This window comes from Anolis carolinensis, unplaced genomic scaffold, assembly GCF_035594765.1.
Source record: "Anolis carolinensis isolate JA03-04 unplaced genomic scaffold, rAnoCar3.1.pri scaffold_10, whole genome shotgun sequence".
Classification (NCBI taxonomy): domain Eukaryota; kingdom Metazoa; phylum Chordata; class Lepidosauria; order Squamata; family Dactyloidae; genus Anolis; species Anolis carolinensis.
The window spans coordinates 24384096-24412059 of NW_026943821.1; the positions used below are offsets into that span (position 1 = coordinate 24384096).

Below are 27964 nucleotides of genomic sequence, written 5' to 3' on the forward strand. Positions count from 1 at the left end.
CCAAGATAAGAGCAGGAAAAGGTGGTGGCTCCCCAAAGTCATTCATCTTGAAGGTCTGTCTAGGCTTTAAAGACAAGAAGGGACCTTGAAGATGCCCGTCTTGTTGACTTGGGAAGCGGAACGGATGGCAAGTACGGATGAGATCACTCTACCACCGTCTTCTACATCAGGCCGAGAGGAACAGCATTTCCATTTTTCAGCCATTGTCCCCAAATTTGCATGCAGACAACTACAGACGATCACATGCAAAGGTCACACCACTATGCATTATCCTTTTGTCCTTGTTGTGGTCCTGCATGGAACGGCCACCATGTCTCCATCTGCAAGAAAAGGAGAAGAAAGAGGATGAATTATGCAGTCCTCTGGATGTTATTTGCCTATAATTCCGTGTTCAGTTCTAGCCAGAGTAATCGAAGGTGAGGAATGCAAGGAGTTGGAATCCGATGAAATCTGGATGGCCACCCCACCCCTAGTTTTCAACGTTAAACCTGTCGTTGTAATGTAAAAATGAATGACTTGTTCTATAGGCTACAAAAATTACCATATACCATATATACCTGAGGCACCTAATTTTACCACAAAAAAAGAGGGAAAACATTGACTCCAGTATAAGTCGAGAGCAGTAAATTTCAGAAATAAAAATAGATACCAATAAAATTACACTAACTGGGGAATTTAAGATAATAATAATAATAATAATAATAATAATAATAATTGATCATATCCTCAGCTGCTGTAAGAAAATCGCACAGACAGACTACAAACAGAGGCACAACCATGTGGCCCAAATGATCCATTGGAACTTATGCCTCAAGTACCACCTCCCTGCAGTAAAGAACTGGTGGGATCACAAACCTGCAAAAGTATTGGAAAATGAGCACGCAAAGATACTGTGGGACTTCTGAATCCAGACTGATAAAGTTCTGGAACACAACACACCAGACATCACAGTTGTGGAAAAGAAATAGGTTTGGATTATTGATATTGCCATCCCAGGTGACAGTTGCATTGACGAAAAACAACAGCAAAAACTCAGCCGCTACCAGGACCTCAAGATTGAACTGTAAAGACTGGCAGAAACCAGTGCAGATGGTCCCAGTGGTGATCGGCACACTGGATGCCGTGCCAAAAGATCTCAGCCAGCATTTGGAAACAATAGACATTGACAAAATTACAATCTGCCAACTGCAAAAGGCCACCCGACTGGGATCTGCACGCATCATCCGAAAATACATCACACAGTCCTAGACACTTGGGAAGTGTTCGACTTGTGATTTTGTGATACGAAATCCAGCATATCTATCTTGTTTGCTGTGTTATAATAAAATAAAATAATAATAATAATTCTTATATCCTGCCCCATCTCCCCAAGGAGACTCGGGGCAGCTTACAAAGGGACCATGCCCAAACAATATAAAAATACAACAGTAAAAACAAATCCAAACACAGCAATAAATACATCAAGAAAAAGCATACAACAACAATTTAAAAACAATTAAAACATGTTCAATGCCCTGGAGCGTTATAGTTGGTACTTTAATTTTCAGACTAAGGGCGAGGAATAAGGTTAACAAGGTGCAGTGCATTATAACTTCTGGTGGAATAGTATAGTGATAAGGTGCAAAGTGTTGGAATAAAAAGGCTTTCCAACTCTGATTAAATCATCATTCTCATCTTCTTCAATGTAAATGTGCTTATGTATCCTTTTAATAATAATAGAGTAAAATAATAAAAAATGTAATAAGACTGATAAATACAGTCAAATAATAAATGTAATAATAAACAGAGTAAAATAATAAATGTAATCACAATAATAAAAATAGAGTAAAATAAATGTAGTAGTTACAATAAAAACGGGCTGTGGCGCAGGCGGGAGAGCAAGGCAGTGCAATTAACTGCAATGAATCACTCTGACCAGGAGGTCATGAGTTCGAGCCCCACTCAGAGCCTATGTTTGTCTTGTCTTTGTTCTATATTAAAAGGCATTGAATGTTTGCCTATGTGTGTAATGTGATCCACCTTGAGTCCCCTTCGGGGTGAGAAAGAAGGGCGGAGTATAAATGCTGTAAATAAATAAATAAATAAATAAATAAAATGCAATAACAATAATTAATAGAGTAAAATTATAAATGTAATAATACCAATAATAATAAATGTACCATATAATAATAATAATAATAATAATAATAATAATAATAATAATAATAACAACAACTATATTTATATACCGCCCTATCTCCCGGATGGGACTCAGGGCGGTTTACAGTCATAAAAGCAACACAACATTACATAACGACATAACACACATTATTAAACAAGGTAAAATAGTACAATTATAACGATAAATCACACTTACATGACCAGATCAAGGGGACGGGAACCATAAACCCAATATATTAAAAAGTATCATTTTAGGATATACAGTAGAGTCTCACTTATCCAACGCTCGCTTATCCAACGTTCTGGATTATCCAACACATTTTTGTAGTCAATGTTTTCAATATATCGTGATATTTTCGTGCTAAATTCATAAATACAGTAATTACTACATAGCATTACTGCGTATTGAACTACTTTTTCTGCCAAATTTGTTGTCTAACATGATGTTTTGGTGCTTCATTTGTAAAATCATAACCTAATTTGATGTTTAATAGGCTTTTCCTTAATGCCTCCTTATTATCCAACATATTCGCTTATCCAACATTCTGCCGGCCCGTTTATGTTGGATAAGTGAGACTCTACTGTACTCGAGTATAAGCCAATGCGAATATAAGTGAACCAGGACCCTCACTCGAGTATAAGCCAAGCGGGGGCTTTTCAGTCCTAAAACAGGGCTGAAAAACTTGGCTTATACTCGAGTATATATGGTATACCAGGCATGGGCAAACTTTAGCCCTCCAGGTGTTTTGGACCTCAACTCCCACAATTCCTAATAGCCTGTAGGCCCAATATATCACCCAATGCATCACCCAACGCATCGCCCAATGAAGGCCAACTTGCTCCCAGATCTTGGCCAAGGCCTTGCTTTTCTGACTTATCTCTCTTCCCCACTTATGGCCTCACTTCAGCTGTTCTCCCCTCCTTCTTGATCCCCTTTCCTTCCATGCCAACTGTACAAACACAGGTTTTTTTATTCTTCTTTTTCTTCTCCACCTTCTTCCTGCAGATGAAGCTCCTCCTGGGCTGGGAAAGGCGAGAGGCGAGCAAAGCGGAGGAAGTATAATATTTGCACACATCTCATTAGTCGGATTCTCATCCCCGAGACTTAGCCAGAGTGAGATCGGGAGCGTCCCCGGCAAATAATGAGCAGGAGGCCTTCGCAGAGAAAGGCGAGCGCAAAGACCTCCAGTCACGGTAATTACCCATCCGTTGTTTTTCATAAGCCGAGACAGAGCAGGATGTGCGGGAGCAAAAGCCACTGCAAAGGACACTCTGCTGCGGGGCGGAGGCAGCATTCGGAGAGACTTAATGGGAAGACGAAGCAATGAGAGGGTTAGCGGATTAGCCAGATTGGCTGAAGTTGTACAGAAGCCGTTCTCATTTTGCTATTCTGGTTTTAATTTTTTAAAATAATGGTATACATAATTAACTGTGAGCCAGCGTTGGCTAATAGGCCTAAATACCCTGAAGGCAGCAAATCCTATCTGAACTTGGAAGTTAAACAGGGTCAGGACTTGGATATGACAGGAGACCACCAAGGAAGACTGGATACTATATGCCATACTATATGCCCCAGATGTTTTGACCTTCAAGAAATCCTAACAGCTGGTAAACTGGCTGGGATTTCTGTGAGTTTTAGGCCAAAAACATCTGTGGACACACAGGTTGAGAACCACTGACCTAAGTTATACTGCAGTGGTTCTCAACCTGTGGATCCCCGGACGTTTTGGCCTTCAAGAAATCCTAACAGCTGGTAAACTGGCTGGGATTTCTGGGAGTTGTAGGCCAAAAACATCTGTGGACACACAGGTTGAGAACCACTGACCTAAGTTCTACTGCAGTGGTTCTCAACCTGTGGATCCCCAGACGTTTTGGCCTTCAAGAAATCCTAACAGCTGGTAAACTGGCTGGGATTTCTGGGAGATGTAGGCCAAAAACATCTGTGGACACACAGGTTGAGAACCACTGACCTAAGTTCTACTGCAGTGGTTCTCAACCTATGGGTCCCCAGATGTTTTGGCCTTCAAGAAATCCTAACAGCTGGTAAACTGGCTGGGATTTCTGGGAGTTGTAGGCCAAAACACCTGGGGACAGACAGGTTGAGAACCACTACTAGATGCTATATTCAAAGGAATGGAGAGATAAACCACCTCCAAGTACTCCTTGTAGAAGAAAACCGTAGAAGTCACTATAAGTTAGTGGTTGACTTGAGGGCACACCAAAGGTTCTTCACTTCAACAGAGTTCACAGTTGTCCAGTTTCTCATAGGAATGAAATACCCCACAGATATGGGGGATGTACTGTGATTCCTTCTGAATGTACTGCCAGTCTTGGATGGTCTAGCTTTGGCCTTCTCTAACTTGATAGCCTCCCCAAAGGCTTCACGTGTGTTGTGGGACTACATTATCCATCAACCCTAGCCAGCATGGTTCTTGCCCATGTTGGTTTGGGTTCCTGTGCGTTGTGATCCATAACCTTTGGAGTCAGTGGAAAATTCTATTTAAAGAATGAAGACTAGAATCCTATTGGTGACTTACGTTGTCATAAGTGGACTTACGTGTGTGAGAAATACAACTCCGGATGACCTTGAGCAAGTCATGATAGGTTTGCTTTGGAATCTCCATCAGTTGGAAAAGAACTTGTCGAAGGCTTTCATGGCCGGGATCACAGGGTTGTTGTATGTTTTCCGGGTTGTATGGCCATGTTCCAGAAGTATTCTCTCCTGACGTTTCACCCACATCTATGGTGGGATGCCTGCCATAGATGTGGGCGAAACGTCAGGAGAGAATACTTCTGGAACATGGCCATACAGCCCGGAAAAAATACAACAAACTTGTAGACAGACCACATCAACACATTTTGACTCACTACTCAACAGCTAGGACTAACCAATGGGATCTTAGATACTATAACAAATTTCTAAATCCCAAACACTTCTGGTCTCAAGCATTTCGGATAAGGGAGATGCAACCTGTACTCCTGCTGTTTGCCTCCAGTTCACCGGGGTTCTCCCGCTGATCTACTCCAAGCAGCACCTGCGTTGTAACTAAAATTAAATATCAATTTGTACGGCGACCCTTGGAAATCCTCTTTGATCTTTAAGCCTGGGCAGCGAGAGCTGCTCACTCATGTAATCGCTGCTGTGAGCTTTGTTTCCTTTCGCAAGTCTGAGGCCTTCCTCTGCGAACAGGCATGTACCTAAAACCATAGCATAATTCCAAAGCAGCGAGAAAGAAGTATGCTTTCAGGCTTCAATGCAGGACCTCGTTCTCCAACATTGTGGGACTTGTGGAGCCTTCTAAAGGTTGATGGACTACAACTCCCAGCATTCCTCACCATGGGTTGCGCTGGTGCGGGTTGCTAGGATTTGCAATCCAGCCACATCTTAAGGACAATCCATAACTTGAGGCATTGTATTCAAGGTTGCTTATTCTTCGTTGCTCATTGTTGGGGTCCTGAAAGAGTTGGTAATGGTAGAAGTTTCCTGAATGCCACCTAGTGGCTGTTTTAGATATTTACGCCAAGGTCAACTGCAGAAGATGCTTCAGCTATACTTCATAAAAGGAAAAATTTAGCCTGTTTTAGCAAGCCATGCAAATACTGGTTTGTTATCAGTAAACATTTGGTGTTTATTTGCAATCCAGCCACATCTTAAGGACAATCCATAACTTGAGGCATTGTATTCAAGGTTGCTTATTCTTCCTTGCTCATTGTTGGGGTCCTGAAAGAGTTGGTAACTGTAGAAGTTTTCTGAATGCCACCAAGTGGCTGTTTTAGATATTTACGCCAAGCTCGACTGCAGAAGATGCTTCAGCTGTAGTTCATAAAATGAAAAATTAGCCTGTTTTAGCAAGCCGTGCAAATACTGGTTTGTTATCAGTAAACATTTGGTGTTTATTTGCAATCCAGCCACATCTTAAGGACAATCCATAACTTGAGGCATTGTATTCAAGGTTGCTTATTCTTCTTTGCTCATTGTTGGGGTCCTGAAAGAGTTGGTAACAGTAGAAATTTTCTGAATGCCACCTAGTGGCTGTTTTAGATATTTACGCCAAGCTCGACTGCAGAAGATGCTTCAGCTGTACTTCATAAAATGAAAAATTAGCCTGTTTTCTCAAGCCTTGGAAATGCTGGTTTGTTATCAGTAAATGTTTGGTGTTTATAGCTATTTTATATACCTGAAGATCACGTAAATATTTCTTGAACCAAAAGGAGTTGCGAGTGGGAAAGTTTAAGAAGCCCAACGCTAGAGGTTTTTTGAGAGAACATTTTCCTAGGCATGTGTGCATCCTCCAATATTGCATAGAGAGGTCTTTCAGGTTTAAAAAATAATGTTTTTATTTGCTCCCCCCCCCCCCCCCACTTTAGTAAGAGTCCTTCGCTCCTAACCTTTGCAAATGTGTAGGGCTGACTGTCCTTGCTCCCCATCCGATTTATTGGGAGCTTGGTATAAGAATCGTGTTGCATCTGCGTATTGGAATCTGTTGTGCCCTTCGCCCGAACAGCCCTGCCTTCATCAGGGTGAGAATATGTGAAGCCATGCGCAGGCAAGACATCTCCCCGTGCACCGCTTTGGGAGAGGAACAGCCGGAACACGGCGGCAGATGCTCCGCTATGTCATGTCAAAAGGGTCAGCCAGGCAAACGAAGCACACGTCTTGCCATGCTCCCGGGACCGACATTGCCGTTCATGCACCTCCGCATTTGCATTAGAGCATACTAATGTTTCTCATGAGCACCACATCTGCACATTTAAGGGGGCTTCCCTCCCAGCCCACCCCTCAAGCCAAGCGAGAAAACAGAACAGATGAGCTGCCCCCAGGTTTAATACATTCTCTGCCATGCCCACCTATGCGCTAGGTTTCTTTTTTCATCTCAAATATTTTAACCTAAATTATTTGCCAAGAAACAGATGAGGATGGCATGGATGATATGACAAAACTGGGAGTAGTGTGACTATTGTTTTCAGTGGCAGACACATCAAAGACTATGGATGCACCTGCACTGTAGAATCTCAAATACAAGAGTTATCCAGAAAGTAGATTACATTTTGAAATTAAAAATGAACAAATTATAGGAGAAAATATTTACCATATGCAGTTGAAAGCCACACCCAAATACCACTTCTCAACATAGTCGCCGTTCAAATCTAGGCACTTATCATAGCGATGAATGAGCTTGGCAACTCCTTCCCAACAAAACTCTGCTGCTTGCGTCCTCAAAAAGTATAGGAGAAAATATTTACCATATGCAGTTGAAAGCCACACCCAAATACCACTTCTCAACATAGTTGCCATTCAAATCTAGGCACTTATCACAGCGATAAATGAGTTTGGCAACTCCTTCCCCACAAAACTCTGCCGCTTGCGTCCTCAACCAGCGGATCACCCCTTCCCACAGCTGCGCATCGTCGCTAAAATGCTGCGTTGAGGACGCAAGCGGCAGAGCTTTGTGGGGAAGGAGTTGCCAAGCTCATTCATCGCTATGACAAGTGCCTAGATTTGAATGGCAACTATGTTGAGAAGTGGTATTTGGGTGAGGCTTTCAAATGCATATGGTAAATGTTTTCTCCTATACTTTGTTCATTTTTAATTCCAAAACGTAACCTACTTTCTGGATAACCCTCGTACTTTCACTCAAATTCGCATCAGGACCAATCAGAGTGAGAAAACCTGGGATGTCCTGCTCCTGTGTCTTTAAAAGCACCAGGAAACTGGAGGACTACTTTTTAGCCTAGTGATGTTGGATACAACTAAAATGAGTTCCTCTTTACAACAATCCCTGGAAAGAGAAAAATACCCTGAGCTGGAGTAAAGGATGTGCCTTCAAGTCACCTGTTGCCTCTGAAATGGTCCAAACTAGGTCCACCCATTCAGGTCTTTTTGGAGTAAAACATCCTTAAGGTAAAGGTAAAGGTTTTCTCCTGACGTTAAGTCCAGTCATGTCTGACTCTGTGGGTTGGTGCTCATCTCCATTTCTAAGCCAAAGAGCCGGCGTTGTTCATAGACACCTCCAAGGTCATGTGGCCACTGGCATGACTGCATGGAGTGCCGTTACCTTTCCGCCGGAGCAGTACCTATTGATCTACTCACATTGGCATGTTTTCAAACTGCTAGGTTGGCAGAAGCTGGAGCAACAGCAAGCACTCACTCCGCTCCCAGGATTTGAACCTGGGACCTTTCGGTCTGCAAGTTCAGCAGCTCAGTGCTTTAACACACTTCGCCACCGGGGCTCCTCTAAACATCCATATGGAATCTCAAAGCCTTTTGTAAGCTCCCTCAGTACAACACAACCCTATATTCACCGCAGTGACAGATGTGCCCAAAACCGGATGCTACTTCCTATCCCCCGTGAGTGGAGGAAGCTGTGTAAACAGCCAGCTGCCTGTCCACACGCCAAAAAAACAAGGCGACAGAAGAGGACGCTGATTTGCATCACATTTGCACATGCTAATTGAGATGTACGGATGCACATTGAGAAATAATTGCCACAATCTGCATAGAAAGACAATACATCTCAGCATTGCAAGGCAGAGGCTAGTCGGGCTTTCTGCTCCTTTTTTTCACAATCTTAACTCCAGAGTAGAAATGTTGTCAGAGCTCCAGCAGTCCTTGGGTTCGAATGGGGGGAATCAGCATTGCTAGGAAGGCTTTCTGGAGCCTGTGGCAGATGTGGCCTGTGAATCCGGGGGCGCACTGACTCACAGCCCCCCGCGCTTCCCTGCTCAGTGACATCAGTGCATTGTTGAGGACAGGCAGGATGCCCGCAAGGGTTGGTTGCCACATCGCTGCCCATTTGAGCAAAATAAAACCAAATAAAACAAGGCCACGTGGAGGAGCTTTGAGGAGAACGTCTCTCCGACAGCCCTGGACGTGGGATTGAGTCATCCGATTTCGGCAGGCAGCCCCAGCCAGGGAGAGGCAGGTTAATCGCTGCCTTCCCGCTTAGCTCGCTTTGCTTTGCCTTGTGGCCGCCGGCTTGGAAGGCTGGATGCCGTCCCTGGGACCATATGGGCTGCATTACCTAGAGACGGCAGGGAAGCCAGGAAACAGATTTCAAGAACTGGCTCAGCTTGAGCTGGAATTGGAGGCCTGAGCTTGATATCGCTCACCTTAAAGGAAAGTCTGACCTGGATTCGGGCCTAGCAGCCGCTGCTTCTTGTCCTGCTTCTCTTTGCAAGCCCTGGTTATTCAGCGCTAGCAGAAATGGGGCCACAAAAGAGGGGTCACGAATGGGCAGCGACCCTCAAGAGCAGTGGTTCTCAACCTTTCTTATGCCACGACCCCTTAATACCCCTTAGTTCCTGTCGCACCTCAGGTTAGCTTCACCTTGCTAAAGACACCAGGCTGCACACAGATCATAGTCTTTTGCAGTTTATTAGGAAATAAGGAAAAGATAGTTCATGAAAGGCAGAAGTTCAGTTCCAAAATATAGTTACAAAAACAAGGTTGTAAGAACAAATCCATGGAGACCTTAGGCATAAAGCAAGGTCCTTAAAACAAAGTCAAAGTCCCAGAAATGAAGATACATCCAAGCAGGAAAGCAGACTTAGTTCTTGATTCAAGCAAGGAATTGCTTTGATGAAGATTTCCCTCTCAACATACTGTTTTAATAGCATAACATGAAGGCATTTCTTTGCCCTTTGACCTCCCTCTTATTAGCTATTCTGAGGCTTCTACACAACCCCAGAAATTCCAAACTACTGGCCCGATCTAGAGACACGGCCTCATCGCTTTCACTTTCAAGGCCACAGGACTCGTTAGTGTTATCAGGATGGGAGCTACCTCCCTTTCTGCTTCTTGCACCTGAAAACCATCATCAGTAACAACATCATTTCTTCCCGTGGGAAAGCCTATCTGCTCACAGCAGGGACATCCTGGACCTGAATCCCATAATTCCCGTCAGAGTCATCTTGAAACTCATCCTGAACCTGAATCCCATCATCTTGAAACGGCATCCCTGAATCCTCATCGGAGTCACACAAAGGCTGAGTCACAACAGTTCCTCATGTTGTGGCGACCCCCAACCATTACATTATTTTCGTTGCTACTTCCTAAATGTCATTTTGCTACTGTTGTGAATCATAATATAAATATCTGATATGCAGGATGTATTTTCATTCAGATTTGGCACAAATAACCAAAATGCCCAAATTTGAATACTGGTGGAGTTGGGAGAGAGGTTGATTTTGTCATTTGGGAGTTGTAGTTGCTGGGATTTATAGTTCACCTACAATCAAAGAGCATTCTGAACTCCACCAACGATGGGAATAAACCAAACTTGGCACACAGAACTCCCGTGACCAACAAGACATACTGAAAGGGTTTGTTGGGCATTGACCTTGAGTTTGGGAGTTGTAGCTCACCTACATCCAGAGAGCACTGTGGACTCCAAACAATGATGGATCTGGAACAAACTTGGCACAAATAACCAAAATGCCCAAATGTGAACACTGGTTGAGTTTGGGGAAAATAGACCTTGACATTTGGGAGTTGTAGTTGCTGGGATTTATAATTCACCTACAATCAAAGAGCATTCTGAACTCCACCAACAATGGAATTAAACCAAACTTGGCACACAGAACTCCCATGACAAACAGGAAATACTGGAAGGCTTTGATGGACATTGACCTTGAGTTTGGGAGTTGTAGTTCACCTACATCTATTATTATTATTATTATAATATAATGCCGGCCACATGACCTTGGAGGTGTCTATGGACAACGGCGGCTCTTCGGCTTAGAAATGGAAATGAGCACCAACCCACAGTCGGACACGACTAGGCTTAATGTCAGGGGAAAATCTTTACCTTTACCTAACATGTATCATTAAAAACATATGAAATGAAAATAGTACAGGTTAAGCATCCCGTATCCAGAATTCCAAATCTGAAATAGTTCAAAAATGTCCACATGAGTGACTGAGAAAGGGAAAGGGCCACCTTTGTTTTCTGATGATTCAGTATGCAAAAACTTTGCTTCGGGCACAAAATTATTTAAAATATTGCGTACAAAATAACCCTCAGGCTGTGGATATAAGGTGTATATGAAACAGAAATTAAGTTTGCGTTCTTTCATGGCCCAGAGCACTAAAGGTTGAGTCTACCGTGTCCAAAATGCCTGGGACTAAAAGTGCTTGGAAGTTTTTGGAATACCTGTATTTTTGCATATATGTGCACAATGAAGTATCTTCGATATGGAACCCAGGTCTAAACATGAAATTTGTTTATGTTTCATATTCGCCTCCTATGCACATGCTCTCAATTTTGTGCACAATATTTTAAATAATGTATGCACAAAACAATGCTTGTGCACATCGAACCATCTGAAAGCAAAGGTGTCTCTATTGCAGCCATCCATATGGACAATTTCAGAAGATTTTGAAATTTCGGATGAGGGATGCTCTACCTATATAGGGCTTCATAGCTCAAAATCAGGACTTTGTCCCTGGAAACAGGTTGGAAGTTGGTGGAAAAATCACAACAAGGGAGTTTCCCTCGTCAACTCCTTCCTTCCCAAATCCTGGATTTACTCTCACCCCTTTTTAGCCGAGCCGTGTGTATGCACAGGTATGTCCACGTGGCGACTGCTGCTTGTTCTCTTTTCACCCATCTCTGTGCCAACTACTACACCCATCACCCCTCCAACCTCTTTGCTTCTCCATCGAAAGGGCTTGGCAAAAAGGCTGTGCAGTTGCTTGGCAACTACTCCGCTCTCCTCTCCTCCTTGGAAGTTGCAAAAGGCCCAGCTGGGAGCCTTAATCCCGGCTCTGAATTTAATTTTTTTAAAGCTTCTCTCTCATTTCCCTTGCAAAAGGGCCTGTTTTGTGCCGTGCTCCAGTGGATTTGCCGGCAAGTGTGTCTTAATGACTCCTTGTACTGGCAAACGGGGAAAACGCTTCCGAGAGAGGCCAATCTGTTCTCAGGAGGAGCTCCACTCAGGCTTGGAATGGAAGAATGTTTCTGATCTGTACGGACAGGAATCGTGACAATCACATGGCCCAAGATTCAGGCTGCATCCTGCAACAATCTCAATTCCCAGCAGAAAGCTTCACCATCTCTTCCGTGTGTCTCGTATGCTAGAGTTCCCAATAATGCCCATGAAGTCTGTGTGAGGCCCCAGTTACATTGACCATTTCCCTTTATTGCAGCCCAGTCGCCTACTTGATGTCACACCTCAGGTTAGCTTCACCTTGCTAAAGACACCAAGCCACACACAGGAAGTAGTCTTTTGTAGTTTATTTAGACAATAGGCAAAAGATAGTTCATAAAAGGGAAAAAGTTCAGTTCCAAAAGATAGGTACAAAACCAAGGCTGGAAGCAATAAGTCCATAGAAACATAGAGCATAAAACAAGGTCCTTTTCATGGAAACCAAAAGTCCCAGCAAACAGAATATATCCACAAGATATTACAGGAAAGCAAACTTGGCACAGGAAAGCAGACTTGCTTCTAGATCAAGCGATGGAGTTGCATTGACAGAGAGCTCTCTGTGAGCAGAGACATGGAATGTAAACAGGAAAATAAGATACAGATCCAAGACAGAACTCTTAACTCGGAGCTCCCAAGACAAGCATCTTGACACATGAAAATCCAACGTTGATCTCTCCACTGAACCTTGACTCAAAATCCTTAAGAATACTTGGTCTTACCAATGACATCACCCTTTCTCACACCTGGGTTCCCTTTGTCTATCTTTCAATCTCAGGGAACACTGAGTTTGTCTCTGTTTCACACTATCCCGTCAGATCTGTAAACACTAAGTTATCTGTAACCCTCCTGTCTCCTCCACATTCCTTTCAGAGTCGATCCCTGGCTGATTCTCATGAGAACCATTGCCAGTAGGTTCTCAAGTCAGGTGAGCTCCCGTCAGTCAGCTCTAGCTTGCAGGGACATGAGAGAAGCCTCCCAGCAGTATGGTAACACATCCGGACATCCCTTGGGCAACGTCTTTGTAGAAGGCCAATTCTTTCACACCAGGAGCGACTTGCGGTAGGTTCTCAAGACAGGTGAGCTCCCGTCAGTCAGCAATAGTTTATGGGACATGAGAGGAGCCTCCCAGCAGTATGGTAACACATCCGGACATCCCTTGGGCAACGTCTTTGTAGAAGGCCAATTCTCTCACACCAGAAGCAACTTGCGGTAGGTTCTCAAGACAGGTGAGCTCCTGTCCATCAACTCTAGCTTGCAGGGACATGAGAGGAGCATCCCAGCAGTATGGTAATACATCCGGGCATCCCTTGGACAACGTCTCTGTAGACGGCCAATTCTCTCATACCTGAAACAACTTGCGGTAGGTTCTCAAAACAGGTGAGCTCCTGTCTGTCAGCTCTAGCTTGCGGGGACATGAGAGGAGCATCCCAGTAGTATGGTAACACATCTGGACATCCCTTGGGCAACGTCTCTGTAGACAGCCAATCCTCTCACACCAGAAGCAACTTGCAGTATGTTCTTAAAGTCTGCAGCACATGTTGCTAGCCTTCCATCCACATGACGTGCCTTTGCCAAACAGCCAAATATTTGCCTTCCGTGCCATTTTGCCCTTGCTGGAGATCATCATCCTTTTCCTTCCTTCCTCTCTTCCTTCCCTCCTTCCTCCCTCCCACCTTTTTATTGGGTGAGTGCAAAGAGCTGTAATTATGTATTTAAATATTTAGCTCTTCATCAGCTTTGCAAATTAAAGCCATCAATTCAGAGAAACCTTCACCCTTGGCGGTTTCTTTGGCAACTCAGTAATAATTTTGGAGAGGAGGGGAGGGGGGAACGGAGGTAGGGAGCCCAACTTCTTTGTCAAGTCCTGGATCTTCTTCCCTGTCACCTGTTTCCTTTTGTGCCGGGAAAGGATACCACAAACGATAAAACATCTCCGGGATTCAGCGTGCTTTCCTGTTAATTATACCACTTTCGCCTTTAATAAAACATAACGCAATCTCTTCTCGAGGAGCTGAAGTGAGCAAGGAACTGGCAGGGAAGCCGGAAGGAATCTATTAGCCAGTTTAGACCTGGAATGCATCCGCACCGGAGAATTAATGCAGTTTGGCGCCACTTTGAGTGCCATGTTTCAATGCTGTGGAACAATGGGAGCTGTAATTGGTGAAGCAACCAGTGCTCTTTGGCATTCAGAGTGAAAAACCTTATAGAACTACAACTCCAAAGAGTCCATTATAAATATATTATATTGTATATACTTACAATATTGATAATAATATTATAATGTAATATAATATTATACTAATAATAATATAATATAATAATATTAATTATATACTATATATTAAATGTAATATTACTAATAATATTACCATATACAGTAGAGTCTCACTTATCCAACACTCGCTTATCCAACATTCTGGATGATCCAACACATTTTTGTAGTCAATGTTTTCAATACATCGTGATATTTTGGTGCTAAATTCGTAAATACAGTAATTACTGCATAGTATTACTGCATATTGAACTACATTTTCTGTCAAATTTGTTGTATAACATGCTGTTTTGGTGCTTAATTTGTAAAATCATAACCTAATTTGATGTTTAATAGGCTTTTTCTTAATCCCTCCTTATTATCCAACATATTCGCTTATCCAACATTCTGCCGGCCTGTTTATGTTGGATAAGTGAGACTCTACTGTAATGATATAGTACAATATAGTAATTGAATGCTTATATTGTGCTGTGCTAATAATATATTGTATGTATATTTGATTTGTAAGCCGCTCTGAGTCCCCTCCGGGGTGAGAAAAGCGGGGTATAAATGTAGTAAATAAATAAATAGCATTGAGCCAAACTGCATCAATTCAACAGTGTAAAGAAAATCGACATTGGGTGCATCCACACAGTAGAATTAATGCAGTTTGACACTATTTCAACTGTCATGGCCTCCTTGGATTTGTAGTTTGCTGAGGCACTAACACTCTTTGGCATTCAGAGCTCAGGACCTTGTAGAACTACAACTCTTAAGAGTTCATAGCATTGAGCCAAACTGCATTAATTCAACAGTGTAAAGGAAATCAACATTGAGTGCATCTATACAGAAGAATTAATGCAGTTTGACACTACTTCAACCGCCATGGCATCCTGGGATTTGTAGTTTGCTGAGGCACCAACACTCTTTGGCATTCAGAGCTGAAGACCTTGTAGAATTACAATTCCCATGATCCCGTAGCATTGAGCCATGGCAATTAAAGTGATGCCAAACTGCATTAATTCAACAGTGTAAAGAAAATCGACATTGGGTGCATCCACACAGTAGAATTAATGCAGTTTGACACTACTTCAACCACCATGGCGTCCTGGGATTTGTAGTTTGCTGAGGCACTAACACTCTTTGGCATTCAGAGCTGAAAACCTTGTAGAATTACAACTCCTATGATCCTGTAACATTGAGCCATAGCAATTAAAGTGATGCCAAACTGCCTTAATTCAACAGTGTAAAGGAAAATCGACATTGGGTGCATCTACATAGTAGAATGAATGCAGTTTGACACTACTTCAGCTGCCATGGCCTCCTGGGATCTGTAGTTTGCTGAGGCACTAACACTCTTTGGCATTCAGAGCTCAAGACCTTGTAGAATTATTTATTTATTTATTTACAGCATTTATATTCCGCCCTTCTCACCCCGAAGGGGACTCAGGGCGGATCACATTACACATATAGGCAAACATTCAATGCTTTTTAACATAGAACAAAGACAAGACAAACATAGGCTCCGAGCGGGCCTCGAACTCATGACCTCCTGGTCAGAGTGATTCATTGCAGCTGGTTGCAGCTGGCTTGCTCTCCAGCCTGCGCCACAGCCCGGGCTGTGAGAGAACTACAACTCTCAAGATCCCGTAGCATTGAGCCATAGCAATTAAAGTGATGCCAAACTGCGTTAATTCAACAGTGTAAAGGAAATCAACATTGGGTGCATCTACACAGTAGAATGAATGCAGTTTTATGTAAATATTCAAAAATGTCATTTTATTATTATCTATTTCTATGTCTGAGATTTACCGCTCTTGGCTTATACTGGAGTCAATGTTTTCCCAGTTTTTTGTGGTAAAATTAGGTGCCGCGGCTTATAGTCAGGTCGGCTTATACTTAAGTATATACAGTAGAGTCTCACTTATCCAACACTCGCTTATCCAACGTTCTGGATTATCCAACGCATTTTTGTAGTCAATGTTTTCAATACATCATGATATTTTGGTGCTAAATTCGTAAATACAATAATTACTACATAGCATTACTGTGTATTGCTACTGGCCCGGGGCTGTGGCGCAGACGGGAGAGCAAGCCAGTGCAATTAACTGCTATGAATCACTGACCAGGAGGTCATAAGTTCGAGGCCCGCTCGGAGCTATGTTGTTGTTTGTCTTTGTCCTATGTTAAAAGGCATTGAATGTTTGCCGAATATGTGAAATGTGATCCGCCCTGAGTCCCCTTCGGGGTGAGAAGGGCGGAATATAAATGCTATAAATAAATAAATAAATAATAAATATTGAACTACTTTTTCTGTCAAATTTGTTGTATAACATAATGTTTTGGTGCTTAATTTATAAAATCATAACCTATTTTGATGTTTAATAGGCTTTTCCTTAATCCCTCCTTATTATCCAACATATTCGCTTATCCAATGTTCTGCCAGCCCGTTTACGTTGGATAAGCGAGACTCTACTGTATTCCCAAAGGCAACTGACCTAACTGAAATTTGGATTTCCTTCCTCTTCAGAATCCTTTTGCAGGTCCAAGGTTTTCCATTTGGCTGAATCAGCACAAAAATGCTGCCAATCACCATCCGGTGCTAAGCCGGATGGGAGGGCATGCCCATCATCCCCGCCCAAGCACACTCTCCGGATGGCAGCTCTATACCAAACGTCACAAGAGAAAAGCTCACAAGAGGCACTTTTGAACAATGCCAGGCTTAAGGCCGTTTGCCTTGTGGAGGGGGAAGATAGCAGCCTCTTTAAGTCCATGTCAGCATTACATTTCCCTGCCTCTTTTCTTATAAGTTACATGGAGACATTGAGCCGCACATCCTGAAAAGGAAAACATGAAAGCTGACCTGGGGATCATTGGGTGAGGAGGCGGAGGAGCCACGGCTATAATACAGCTTCCGTTAAATAATAATATTTTATTTTTCTGTCCCACCTCCATCACCCCAAAGGGACTCGGGGCGCTAACATGGAAACAGAACCAAAATATGACAAGTTAAAACCAGTATAAATAACTAAAACAAACAGTATCAACACAGCAATCAAATAAAATAAACAATTAAAACACAGAATACAGTAGAGTCTCACTTATCCACCATAAACGGGCCAGCAGAATGTTGGATAAGCGAATATGTTGGATAATTAGGAGGGATTAAGGAAAAGCCTATTAAACATCAAATTAGGTTATGATTTTACAAATTAAGCACCAAAACATCATGTTTTACAACAAATTTGACAGAAAAAGTAGTTCAGTAGGCAGTAATGCTTTGTAGTACAGTAGAGTCTCACTTATCCAACACTCGCTTATCCAACGTTCTGGATTATCCAACGCATTTTTGTAGTCAATGTTTTCAATACATTATGATATTTTGGTGCTAAATTCGTAAATACAGTAATTACTACATAGCATTACTGTGTATTGAACTACTTTTCTGTCAAATTTGTTGTATAACATGATTTTTTTGGTGCTTAATTTGTAAAATCATAACCTAATTTGATGCTTTTCCTTAATCCCTCCTTATTATCCAACATATTCACTTATCCAACGTTCTGCCGGCCCGTTTATGTTGGATAAGTGAGACTCTACTGTAATTACTGTATTTATGAAATTAGCACCAAAATATCACGATGTTTTGAAAACATTGACTACAAAAATGCGTTGGATAATCCAGAACGTTGGATAAGCAAGTGTTGGATAAGTGAGACTCTACTGTACAATGTAACACCATAGTGTTAAAATGAAAGGAAGTGGTGTGGAAGGTTTTATGTCATTTAGAGAAGGATGGACCTGTGAAAATTTCTGAAGCAAATCAGTCCGTGATATAGCAATAGGAACAGGAAAGATCGTAGAAAAATATAGCATTGGTGATGTGATGCACAGAATATTCTGAACATTCCTGCTTCCGATTTCCACTTACAACGGCATTGGGTATGATTATCCACACTGTAGAATTAATGCAGTTTGACACCACTTTAGTGCTATGGAAGACTAGGTGGTGTAGCACTTCGGCCATGAAAGCCTTCGACAACACATTGAAGGTTAAAGACTTTGCATAACTTAACTCCAACTCACAGTATTGTATAGCATTGAACCATGGAGTTAAAATGGCATCAAACTACATTAATGCTACCATGTAGATACACCCTTAGTTTATGAAAATATGTGCTACAAACATAAGATCCCTTTGCAGACTGATACTTTACTTACTGTATATACCCGAGTAAAAGCCTAGTTTTTCAGCCCTTTTTTTAGGGCTGAAAAAGCTCCCCTCGGCTTATACTCGAGTGAGGATCTTGGCTGGCTTATGTTCAGGTCAGCTTATACTCAAGTACAGTAGAGTCTCACTTATCCAAGCTAAACGGGCCGGCAGAAGCTTGGATAAGCGAATATCTTGGATAATAAGGAGGGATTAAGGAAAAGCCCATTAAACATCAAATAAGGTTATGATTTTACAAATTAAGCACCAAAACATCATGTTATACAACAAATTTGATAGAAAAAGAAGTTCAATACGTAATAATGTTATGTTGTAATTACTGTATTTATGAATTTGGCACCAAAATATCATGATATGTTGAAAACATTGACTACAAAAATGGCTTGGATTATCCAGAAGCTTGGATAAGCGAGGCTTGGATGAGTGAGACTCTACTGTATATAGGTAATCAGACTTAGACAGTCTTATCTTATTAAAGTCTTATTATTATTATCATAAATTAAGTTTTATGTAAACATTCAAAAACATTTAACCTATTGAGCCTCAAATAATGTAATTTTATTAGTATCTATATTTATTTTTATTTTTGAAATTTGCCAGTAGCTGCGGTATTTCCCACCCTTGTCCTATACTCGAGTCAATAGGTTTTCCCAGTTTTGTGATAAAATTAGGTGCCTCGGCATATATTCGGGTCGGCTTATACTCGAGTATATAGGGTACTCACTTAGTTTAATTTATCCGCATCCAACAAAATATGTCCTCTGCAAGCATTTTCTATGTCCTCCAGACAACTCTGTGATATTTTTGGTCCACAAGGCCTTCATTCCACTATTATCCACAATTTTGAGTATCCACGCAAAGCCCAGGAGCGGTATTTTATTTTCGATATTACTGTCCAACACACATTCTGTTGCCTTCAACGTTAGCCCTGTTCCTGTGTATATTTGACCTGCTGATTCCAAAAATGGCACCAGTTTTAGTTTTCGAGATACCGAACATATGCCATATGCAACTCACCATCTGTTCACCCACCGAAAATCATGATAAGCATATCTGAGACTCTAGAGCGGATGCGGTCTATCCAAATTTAATTTTACGAATCAGCGCCCCAAAGAACCCCAGGAACAGGCCTAACAAGCAAGGCACAAAGCAAAAGTGTTTTTGTTGTGGTTGGGATGTGTGATTTACTCCTTTATATCCCAACTAGCTGTGCCCGGCCACGCGTTGCTGTGGCGAATTATGGTGGTATGAGGAATAAAGTATTGAGGAATTGGTGGTAGTTAAGGTAAAGGGTAAATGTTTTCCCCTGACATTAAGTTCAGTGGGTTATATAGCTGTGTGGAACTGCCATATAATCCAGTTAAAATCAGATCATCTGTATTTTATAGGCAGTGTGGAAGAGGCCTAAGTGAGGCCTAACTCTGCCTGTCCCCTGGGCTGAGTGGGTTGCTAGGAGACCCAGTGGGCGGAGCTTAGCCTTCTTACTGGCAGCAATTGGATAAAAACAATTATTGCTCTCCCTCTAATTAGGACTTTATTTTTCTTTTTGTTGTATGAACGTAGGGGCATGGATGAAGGGTTGTGCTGCCAAGTTTAGTGTTTCTGGGATGTGTAGTTTTGTTGTTTTGTCCTAGGCCGAAATTTCATTACCCTTTTAAATATACAGTAGAGTCTCACTTATCCAACACTCGCTTATCCAACGTTCTGGATTATCCAACGCATTTTTGTAGTCAATGTTGTCAATACATCATGATATTTTGGTGCTAAATTCGTAAATACGGTAATTACTACATAGCATCACTGCATATTGAACTACTTTTTCTGTCAAATTTATTGTTAGAAATGATGTTCTGGTGCTTAATTTGTAAAATCATGACCTAATTTAATGTTTAATAGGCTTCTCCTTAATCTCTCCTTATTATCCAACATATTCGCTTATCCAACGTTCTGCCGGCTGGTTTATGTTGGATAAGTGAGACTCTACTGTATAGATAAAGCATTTAAAACATCTGCATTGCCGTGTCCAATAGCACCACATGCAGGGGCGGTTCAACCGCGAGGCAAATTAAGCAGTTGCTGAAGGTGCCATCCTCAATGGGGCGCAATTGGGGCGCTCCCACGTGTACACGCACCCCCCGCCTCCTCCTCCCAGGGTTGCTCGTGAGTAGCGAATCGATCTTCTGCTGCATCCTGAAGATGCCATTGCTGCTTCGGCTTCCTCCCCCTCTCCTCTCCTCCTAATTTGCCTCGCGGTTGAACCGCCCCTGACCACATGAATATACACACACAACTCTGCTCCTGTCACATGCAACCACATACAAAAGGCCAGCATTGAGCCATTTCTGTAGGGGAGATTATGCCTTTGTCGAGCATTGATAGCTCAAGGTGTTCATTATTATGGGAAGGAGGGAAGGCAGAATAAAGAGAGATGGAGCCTTCTGCAAGAGATGCTCTGGGCACATTGAATGGGAAGCAGAGCTTCCTTGCAGCGATGGTTCCAAGCCATCCTTTCTGCTCAGCTGGGCTTCCTTCCTCACCGTGGGAGGGCATGTCAGCGCTTGATGCAGAAACCAGCCTTGCCAGGCCCAAAGGGCTCTCCGGCCCATGTCCGTCCTCCCACCATCTTCAACCAGCCAGTGGAGCGTGATCCTACCAGGGGCTTCGTTTCAAGGAAGCGTGTGCAAGATGCACGTGAACCTCATAGGAGATTGGCCACCCTTCCCAACACAGGATCCTTCCTGCAAAAGAGAGACAGACAGACATTCCTCGGGGTTCTTCTATGTTTTCCGGGCTGTATGGCCATGTTCCAGAATTATTCTCTCGTGATGTTTCGCCCACATCTATGGCAGGCATCCTCAGAGGTTGTGAGGTAGGGAGAAACTAAGCAAGGAAGGTTTATATATATCTGTGGAAAGTCCAGGGTGAGAGAAGAACTCTTGTCTATTGGAGGCCAGTGTGAATGTTGCAATTAATCGCCGTTGTTAGTGATGAGGAACTGAAAAATATGGATTTTTAGACATATATTGTATGCACATTAGAAGCAGTGAAATATAGAAAAATCTGATTCTCTCTATGTTAGATTTTAGGGATGCCCAATCTGACAGGACAGGGGGGAGAAGGGGGACCTGTTATCTATACATTCCAGTGTGAATTGGTTCCTAGCACAGCTTAATGGAAGGAGAGCTGACTTCTCCCCCTCCTTTTTGACAAGGGGCCATGATTAATCTACTATAGCTGAGCCGTGGTGTCTGTGACTTGCTATACGCTTTTGAGAGTACTTTGGTCAGAGTCGTTAGCTGCCCCTGATTGATTCATGTCTGGTGTTTTCAGAGTGCTGCTCCTTATTTACTGTTCTGATTTTAGAGTTTTTTTTAATACTGGGAGCCAGATTTTTTGTTCATTTTCATGGTTTCCTCCTTTCTGTTGAAGTTGTCCGCATGCTTGTGGATTTCAATGGCTTCTCTGTGTACTGTGTTGTTGGAGTGGTCAAGCATTTCTGTGTTCTCCAATGATATGCTTTGTCCAGGTTGGTTCATCAAGTGCTCTGCTATGGATGATTTCTCTGGCTGAGTTAGCCTGCAGTGCTTTTCATGTTCGTGGACTTGTGTTTGGGCAAAGCTGAGTTTGGTGGTCCCTTTGTAGACTTGTCCACAGCTGCATCATTTACGGTAGACTCCTGCAGAGGTGAGAGGATCCCTCTTGTCCTTCCTCAATCGAGGACCTCAAATTGATTCTATGGTCAGTTGACTACAGAGTCACCCTCGAGGCCTAGAGATTCCTAGAGCATTGTTTTCTCGCTTTAATATATATTATTTGTATCTGGAGTTATTGCACCCCAAGCCCTACAAAATTGGATGGCCAGTTGTAAAATGCATAGACCTTTGCTCCTCGAGAGACTTGGCAAGTTGCAAGAAGCAATGAATTAAGGCTTACACATTGCACTAAGCTGGTGCTGCTCTCCTAGCTGGAGATTTGTCCACAGACTCTTGCCAAACTGCAAAAGGTGTATAATAATAATAATATAACAATAACTTTTTTTTGTACCCCGCCTCCATCTCCCCACAGGGACTCGGGGCAGCTAATATGAGGCCAAGCCCAAATTTCCACAATAAACAAGATAAAATACATTCACAATAAAACAATGCCTCTTTTCCACCTGGATTATGACCCATAGATGTTGGAGACTGGCCCGGAGGGGAAGTAAAGGAGAGAATTCCAAGAAAGCAATAAAACAAGCCTTTTCTTGTTATCACAGCTAACGATAAGGCAAACAGCCATAGCCACCCACTCTAATGGGTCCGTACCATGCAAATGGCCGTCGCAACAAAGAATATATACCTTTGGCTTATCTAAAATTGACCCATGGCTGAGGGTCTTCCTCACCTTCCACACCTACTTGGCATAAATGATACCTGTGACCTCACTTGTTTACTCTGAGCTTTCTTCTCTCTTTAGAACTTCCTGGAGAAAGGCACCAGCTCACAGGAAGGGAGAGGCAAAGCAACATAGGCAAAAGTTTACTATTTTCTGGTTTATGGTCCCTTCATAGACACTGGAAACTCAGGCCCTAAGATTTGGCAACACTGGCAAGGATGCATGTTGACGTTTCGTAGGTGCTGTTCCACCTGCATCGTCATGACCCGAATCTTGTTTCCAAAGCTGTGCATCAAAATTGGAGATTCAAGCATCCACTCCTCCCCCAAATTCAGTTAGCAGGTTGGCTCACTTCTCCGGCGTTGTTCCTAGCCTGGTCCTGCCTTGCCAACACCTTCCTATGGCAGCCAGCCAGGCAGCCTTGTATTGTGTTCTGCCAACAAGGCCCTTAATAGTCATAATGAACAAGTGAGTCAAAGGGCAGAAGGAGGCGCATTGAAAGGACTTCGCTTGGGTTTGCAAAACAAGGGAGCTGAGCCGCCATCCAGCTGCGATGTGCCTAGGTTGCGCATGGCTTCACTTTCCAACAGTCCACTGTTGCCCAGATACTATGGAGTTGTAGTTTTTAAAAGTCTTTAGCCTTCACTGCCAAAGAACGCTGGTGCCTCGCCAAACTATAACTCCCAGGCTTCCATTGAGTCTTGGCATCAAACTATATAAATTCTACAGTGTAGAGGCATCTCGTGTTGGACTCCTGATCCTCATTCTAGACCAGTGCTTCTCAACCTTCCTGATGCCGTGACCCCTTAATACAGTTCCTCATGTTGTGGTGACCCCCAACCATAAAATTATTTTTGTTGCTACTTCACAACTGTTATGAATCATAATGCAAATATCTGATATGCAGGGTGTATTTTCATTCACTGGAACAAATTTGGCACAAATATCCAATACTCTCAAATTTGAATACTGGTGGGGGGTTTTTTTGGTGGGGGTGGGGTGATTCTGTCATTTGGGAGTTGTAATGCTGAGATTTATATTTCACCTACAATCAAAGACCATCTTGAACTCCACCAACGATGGAACTAAACCAAACTTGGCACACAGAACTTCCATGACCAATAGAAAATACTGGAAGAGTTTGGTGGACATAGACCTTGAGTTTTGGAGTTGTAGCTCACCTTTATCTGTATTAAGGGTTCGCGGCATTAGGATGGTTGAGAAACACTGCTGTAGAGTAATATGCAAACTGGAAATTACGGAGCATAGAGATTTGATTTACTGTATATACTGGAGTGTAAGCCTAGTTTTTCAGCCCTTTTTTAAGACTGAAAAAGCTCCCCTCGGCTTATACTCGGGTGAGGATCCTGGTTGGCTTATATTTGGGTCAGCTTATACTCAAGAATATATGGTACATTTATTATTTTTCTCTATTATTGTTGCTACTATTACATTTATTTTACTCTATTATTATTATTATTATTATTATTAATAATAATAATAATAATAATAATACAGTTATTATTTCACTCTGATCTTATTATTATTATTGCATTTATTATTTACTCTATTTATTATTACATGTATTGTTTTCCTATATTTATTATTATTACATGTATTATTTTCCTCTCTTATTATTAAAAGGATACATAAGCACATTTACATTGAAGAAGATGAGAATAATGATTTGATTAGAGTTGGACAGTCTTATCTTAAATGTGAGCTTTATGTAAGTATTCAAAAACATTTAACCTACTGATGCCTCAATGAATGTAATTTTATTGGTACCTATTTTTATTTCTGAAATTTACCACTCTCGGCTTATACGTGAGTCAATGTTTTCCCAGTTTTTTTGTGGTAAAATTAGGTGCCTCGGCTTATATTTGGGTCGGGCTTATGCTCGAGTATATGCAGTACTTTCATCTGACAAAATAGATCCTCTCTAGGAGATTTCTAGCTCCTCCATCCGATCATATGGTGTGCTTCCTTTTGGTGGCCCAACGAGTCATGCTGGAGGACCCAGCATTTCCTAGGTCTTCCAGCATAAGTCTAGAAGTCATCAGCTCAGTGGGATTTGCTATTACCCGTAATTTGGTAACTCTGTGCAAGGTTTTAGAAAGCATAACTTGGAGATACATGGGGCCTTGCTATACTGGCATGCAAGTGTGGCCAATTTTTAATTCTGTTGCCATATTGTGTTGTCGAAGGCTTTCATGGCCGGGATCACAGGGTTGTTGTATGTATTCCGGGCTGTATGGCCATGTTCTAGAAGTATTCTCTCCTGACGTTTCGCCCACATCTATGGCAGGCATCCTTACAGGTTGTGAGGCATGGAGAAACTAGGCAAGGAAGGTTAATATATATCTGTGGAGAGTCCAGGGTGTGAGAAGAGTTCTTTGTCAGTTGGAAGTCAGCGTGAATTGTTGAAATCCACAAGCATGTGGACAACTTCAATAGAAAGGAGGAAACCATGAAAATGAACAAAATCTGGCTACCAGTATTTAAAAACTCAAAAATCAGAACAGTAGATGGGAAGCAACACTGTGAGGGCAGAGGAGCTCCAGGGATGGCTAATGACTCTGAACAAAGGATGCCCCCCAGGCAAGAGACAAACCTTTCCAATGCTAATTAAGGTGATTAACTGCAACATTCACGCTGACTTCCAACTGACAAAGAACTCTTCTCACACCCTGGACTCTCCACAGATATATATTAACCTTTCTTGCCTAGTTTCTCCATGCCTCACAACCTCTGAGGATGCCTGCCATAGATGTGGGCGAAACGTCAGGAGAGAATAATTCTAGAACATGGCCAGACAGCCCGGAATACATACAACAACCCTGTTGCCATATTATCAGATGGCAAATTAGACCCCAAGTTTATGCTTCTGGAATTGGTCATTAGGGGGTGAGCTTTGCCTCTCCTCCTGTCTCTTTCCCTGATTGACAGGCATCTGAAGCTCAGCAGTGGCCCCCTGCGCAGTGGCTAATGCATCTTTTTCCGTCTCCTCCAGAAACCCAAACTCCCGGTGTGTTGCCTTTTGTCTGCTTGCTTCTTTGCCCCCTAAGTCCCCTTTCTCGGGTTCGGCTAAACTGTGAACCGGGCTTCCTCCCCTCCTCCTGTGAACCTAATGGAAGGGAAATGAGCATCCCCCAGCGCCAAGCTTTGCGTGGATCTCTCTGGACACATCTCTTGGTTGAGTTTGTCTTTTTCCAAATTGCTCTCGCTCAGCGGTCACTCTTGTTCTTGGCAGAGAGAGGTGTAGGACAAGGAGGGCAATGGCGGCGGTTCAAGCAGGGAAACCAAGAGGCGTTTGAGCATCGATACAGGGAAGAAAGAGAATCTGCAAGTCTGTTCAGTTTGCTCGGATGCTGCTGAATTGTACTTGATGGTCACATTGCTCTCACAGGCTTCACACACAGACAGTGTTTTGGTTTTGCCGGGATGATCTCCCAAATCATGCTTTTTCTCAGCCCTCACATTGCTTGGGTGGAAAATAGATTTTCCCACCAGCAATATCTTCTTGTGAAGCCAGTGGCTCCCTAACTTTGGCCCTCCAGATGCTGTGGACTTCAGTTTCTGGAATCCCTGACTTTGGGCCAATCTGGTTAGGGCTTCTGAGAGCTGAAGTCCCAAACACCTAGAAAACCAAAGTTGGGACATATTTACTTAGGCAATCCCTCGTTGTCCGAATATGATGGCCCTTCGGTGTCTGGGCAATGAATATGTAGGTGACTGTGGAGACTTATCTGTAACTATTATTATTTCAAAAGCTGGATGGCCCTATGTTGGGATGCTTTAATTTGTGCTTTTACTGCATGGCAGAAACAGGTTGGACTGAGTGGCCCCTGGGGTTGCTATTATTATTATGATTATTATTATGTTATTAATTATTACTATTGTGAAGACATGCATGTATGAATCAAGTTATCTTGGTTTATAAAATGCCTGTTTTCACATGTTCTTCTACCGTGAGGACATCGGTTTCCAGGTGGAAGACATTGACTTGAGGCACCTTCCTCTTGGCACATTTCTCCCTTTCACCCTCCATTCATGCCTCTTTAAATTCCACAGCACTGCTGGTCACAGCAGACCTCCAGTTACAGTGCTCAAGGGCCAGGGCTTCCCAGTTTTCAGTGTCTACGCAACAGTTTTAAGGTTTCTTGAAAGACACCTGTGTGTGCGTTTTTTTTAATGTGTGGAGGTCGGTGCACAGCCGATCAACACACAGTCTTCACAGAGTGACCTGCACATCCAGTGGCATGGTTAACATGAAGACGGTGGCTTTCCAATCTGTTGCAGTCTTCTTCCACTTTCACAGACATTGTAACATGCACCATGTTATCTTCTGCCTGCTCCACCATTGAGGTCTTTGGATCTTCGGATTGTTCTTAGTCTCTTTCAGGAACATAGGCAAACACAGGAATCTTGAATCATGAACTCAAGAGCTGAAACAAAGACCTGAATCATTTGGCAATGTTGTCTGCTCTGAGAGGCACCAAGAAACATCACTTGATTTAAGCCCAGGCCCAACCAAGAAGCCATGAGATCATGCCTCATACACCTGGTTTTCAAGGACTTCCTACAGAGTCTCCCTGACCGCCTAGTTAATCTATCCTTTACTCCCTCCATGTGGAGACCTAATCTGACATCACGGGAAAACTCCCCATCAGCTGAAGGCCGATTCCCAAGAGAAATTGCTAAGGAATGAACATTGGAATCCAAAACATCCTCTGTCTCCACTTCTCTCTGATCTATGGCCTTCAATTCTCCCTGATCACTCACACAGACTCCTCAGTTTGCCCCGTTCAAACTCATCATCCCCTTTGTCCTCTAAGAAATCACCACCATCTTGCTGAGCCCCAACAAAGTCAAGTCTAACCATAGACTGGATCTATTGACATATCAACCTGACTTGGAAACCATCTACTGCATAATTGCCAGACATGCAAAGGACTACCTAATAATAATAATAATAATAATAATAATAATAATAATAATAACATCATCATAATAATAAC

The 27964-nt window shown here is 42.6% G+C and overlaps 1 protein-coding gene across 2 annotated transcripts in view; it reads left to right on the forward strand.

The window, feature by feature from the left end:
* The window catches only part of dlgap3 (DLG associated protein 3), a 208240-nt gene that overhangs the window by 75140 nt on the left and 105136 nt on the right, over positions 1 to 27964 (forward strand). For both annotated transcript variants that reach the window (XM_062962085.1, XM_062962086.1), the window contains exon 2: positions 3167 to 3354. The gene's annotated coding sequence lies outside the window, so the exon portion shown is untranslated. The remainder of the gene's footprint in view (positions 1 to 3166; positions 3355 to 27964) is intronic.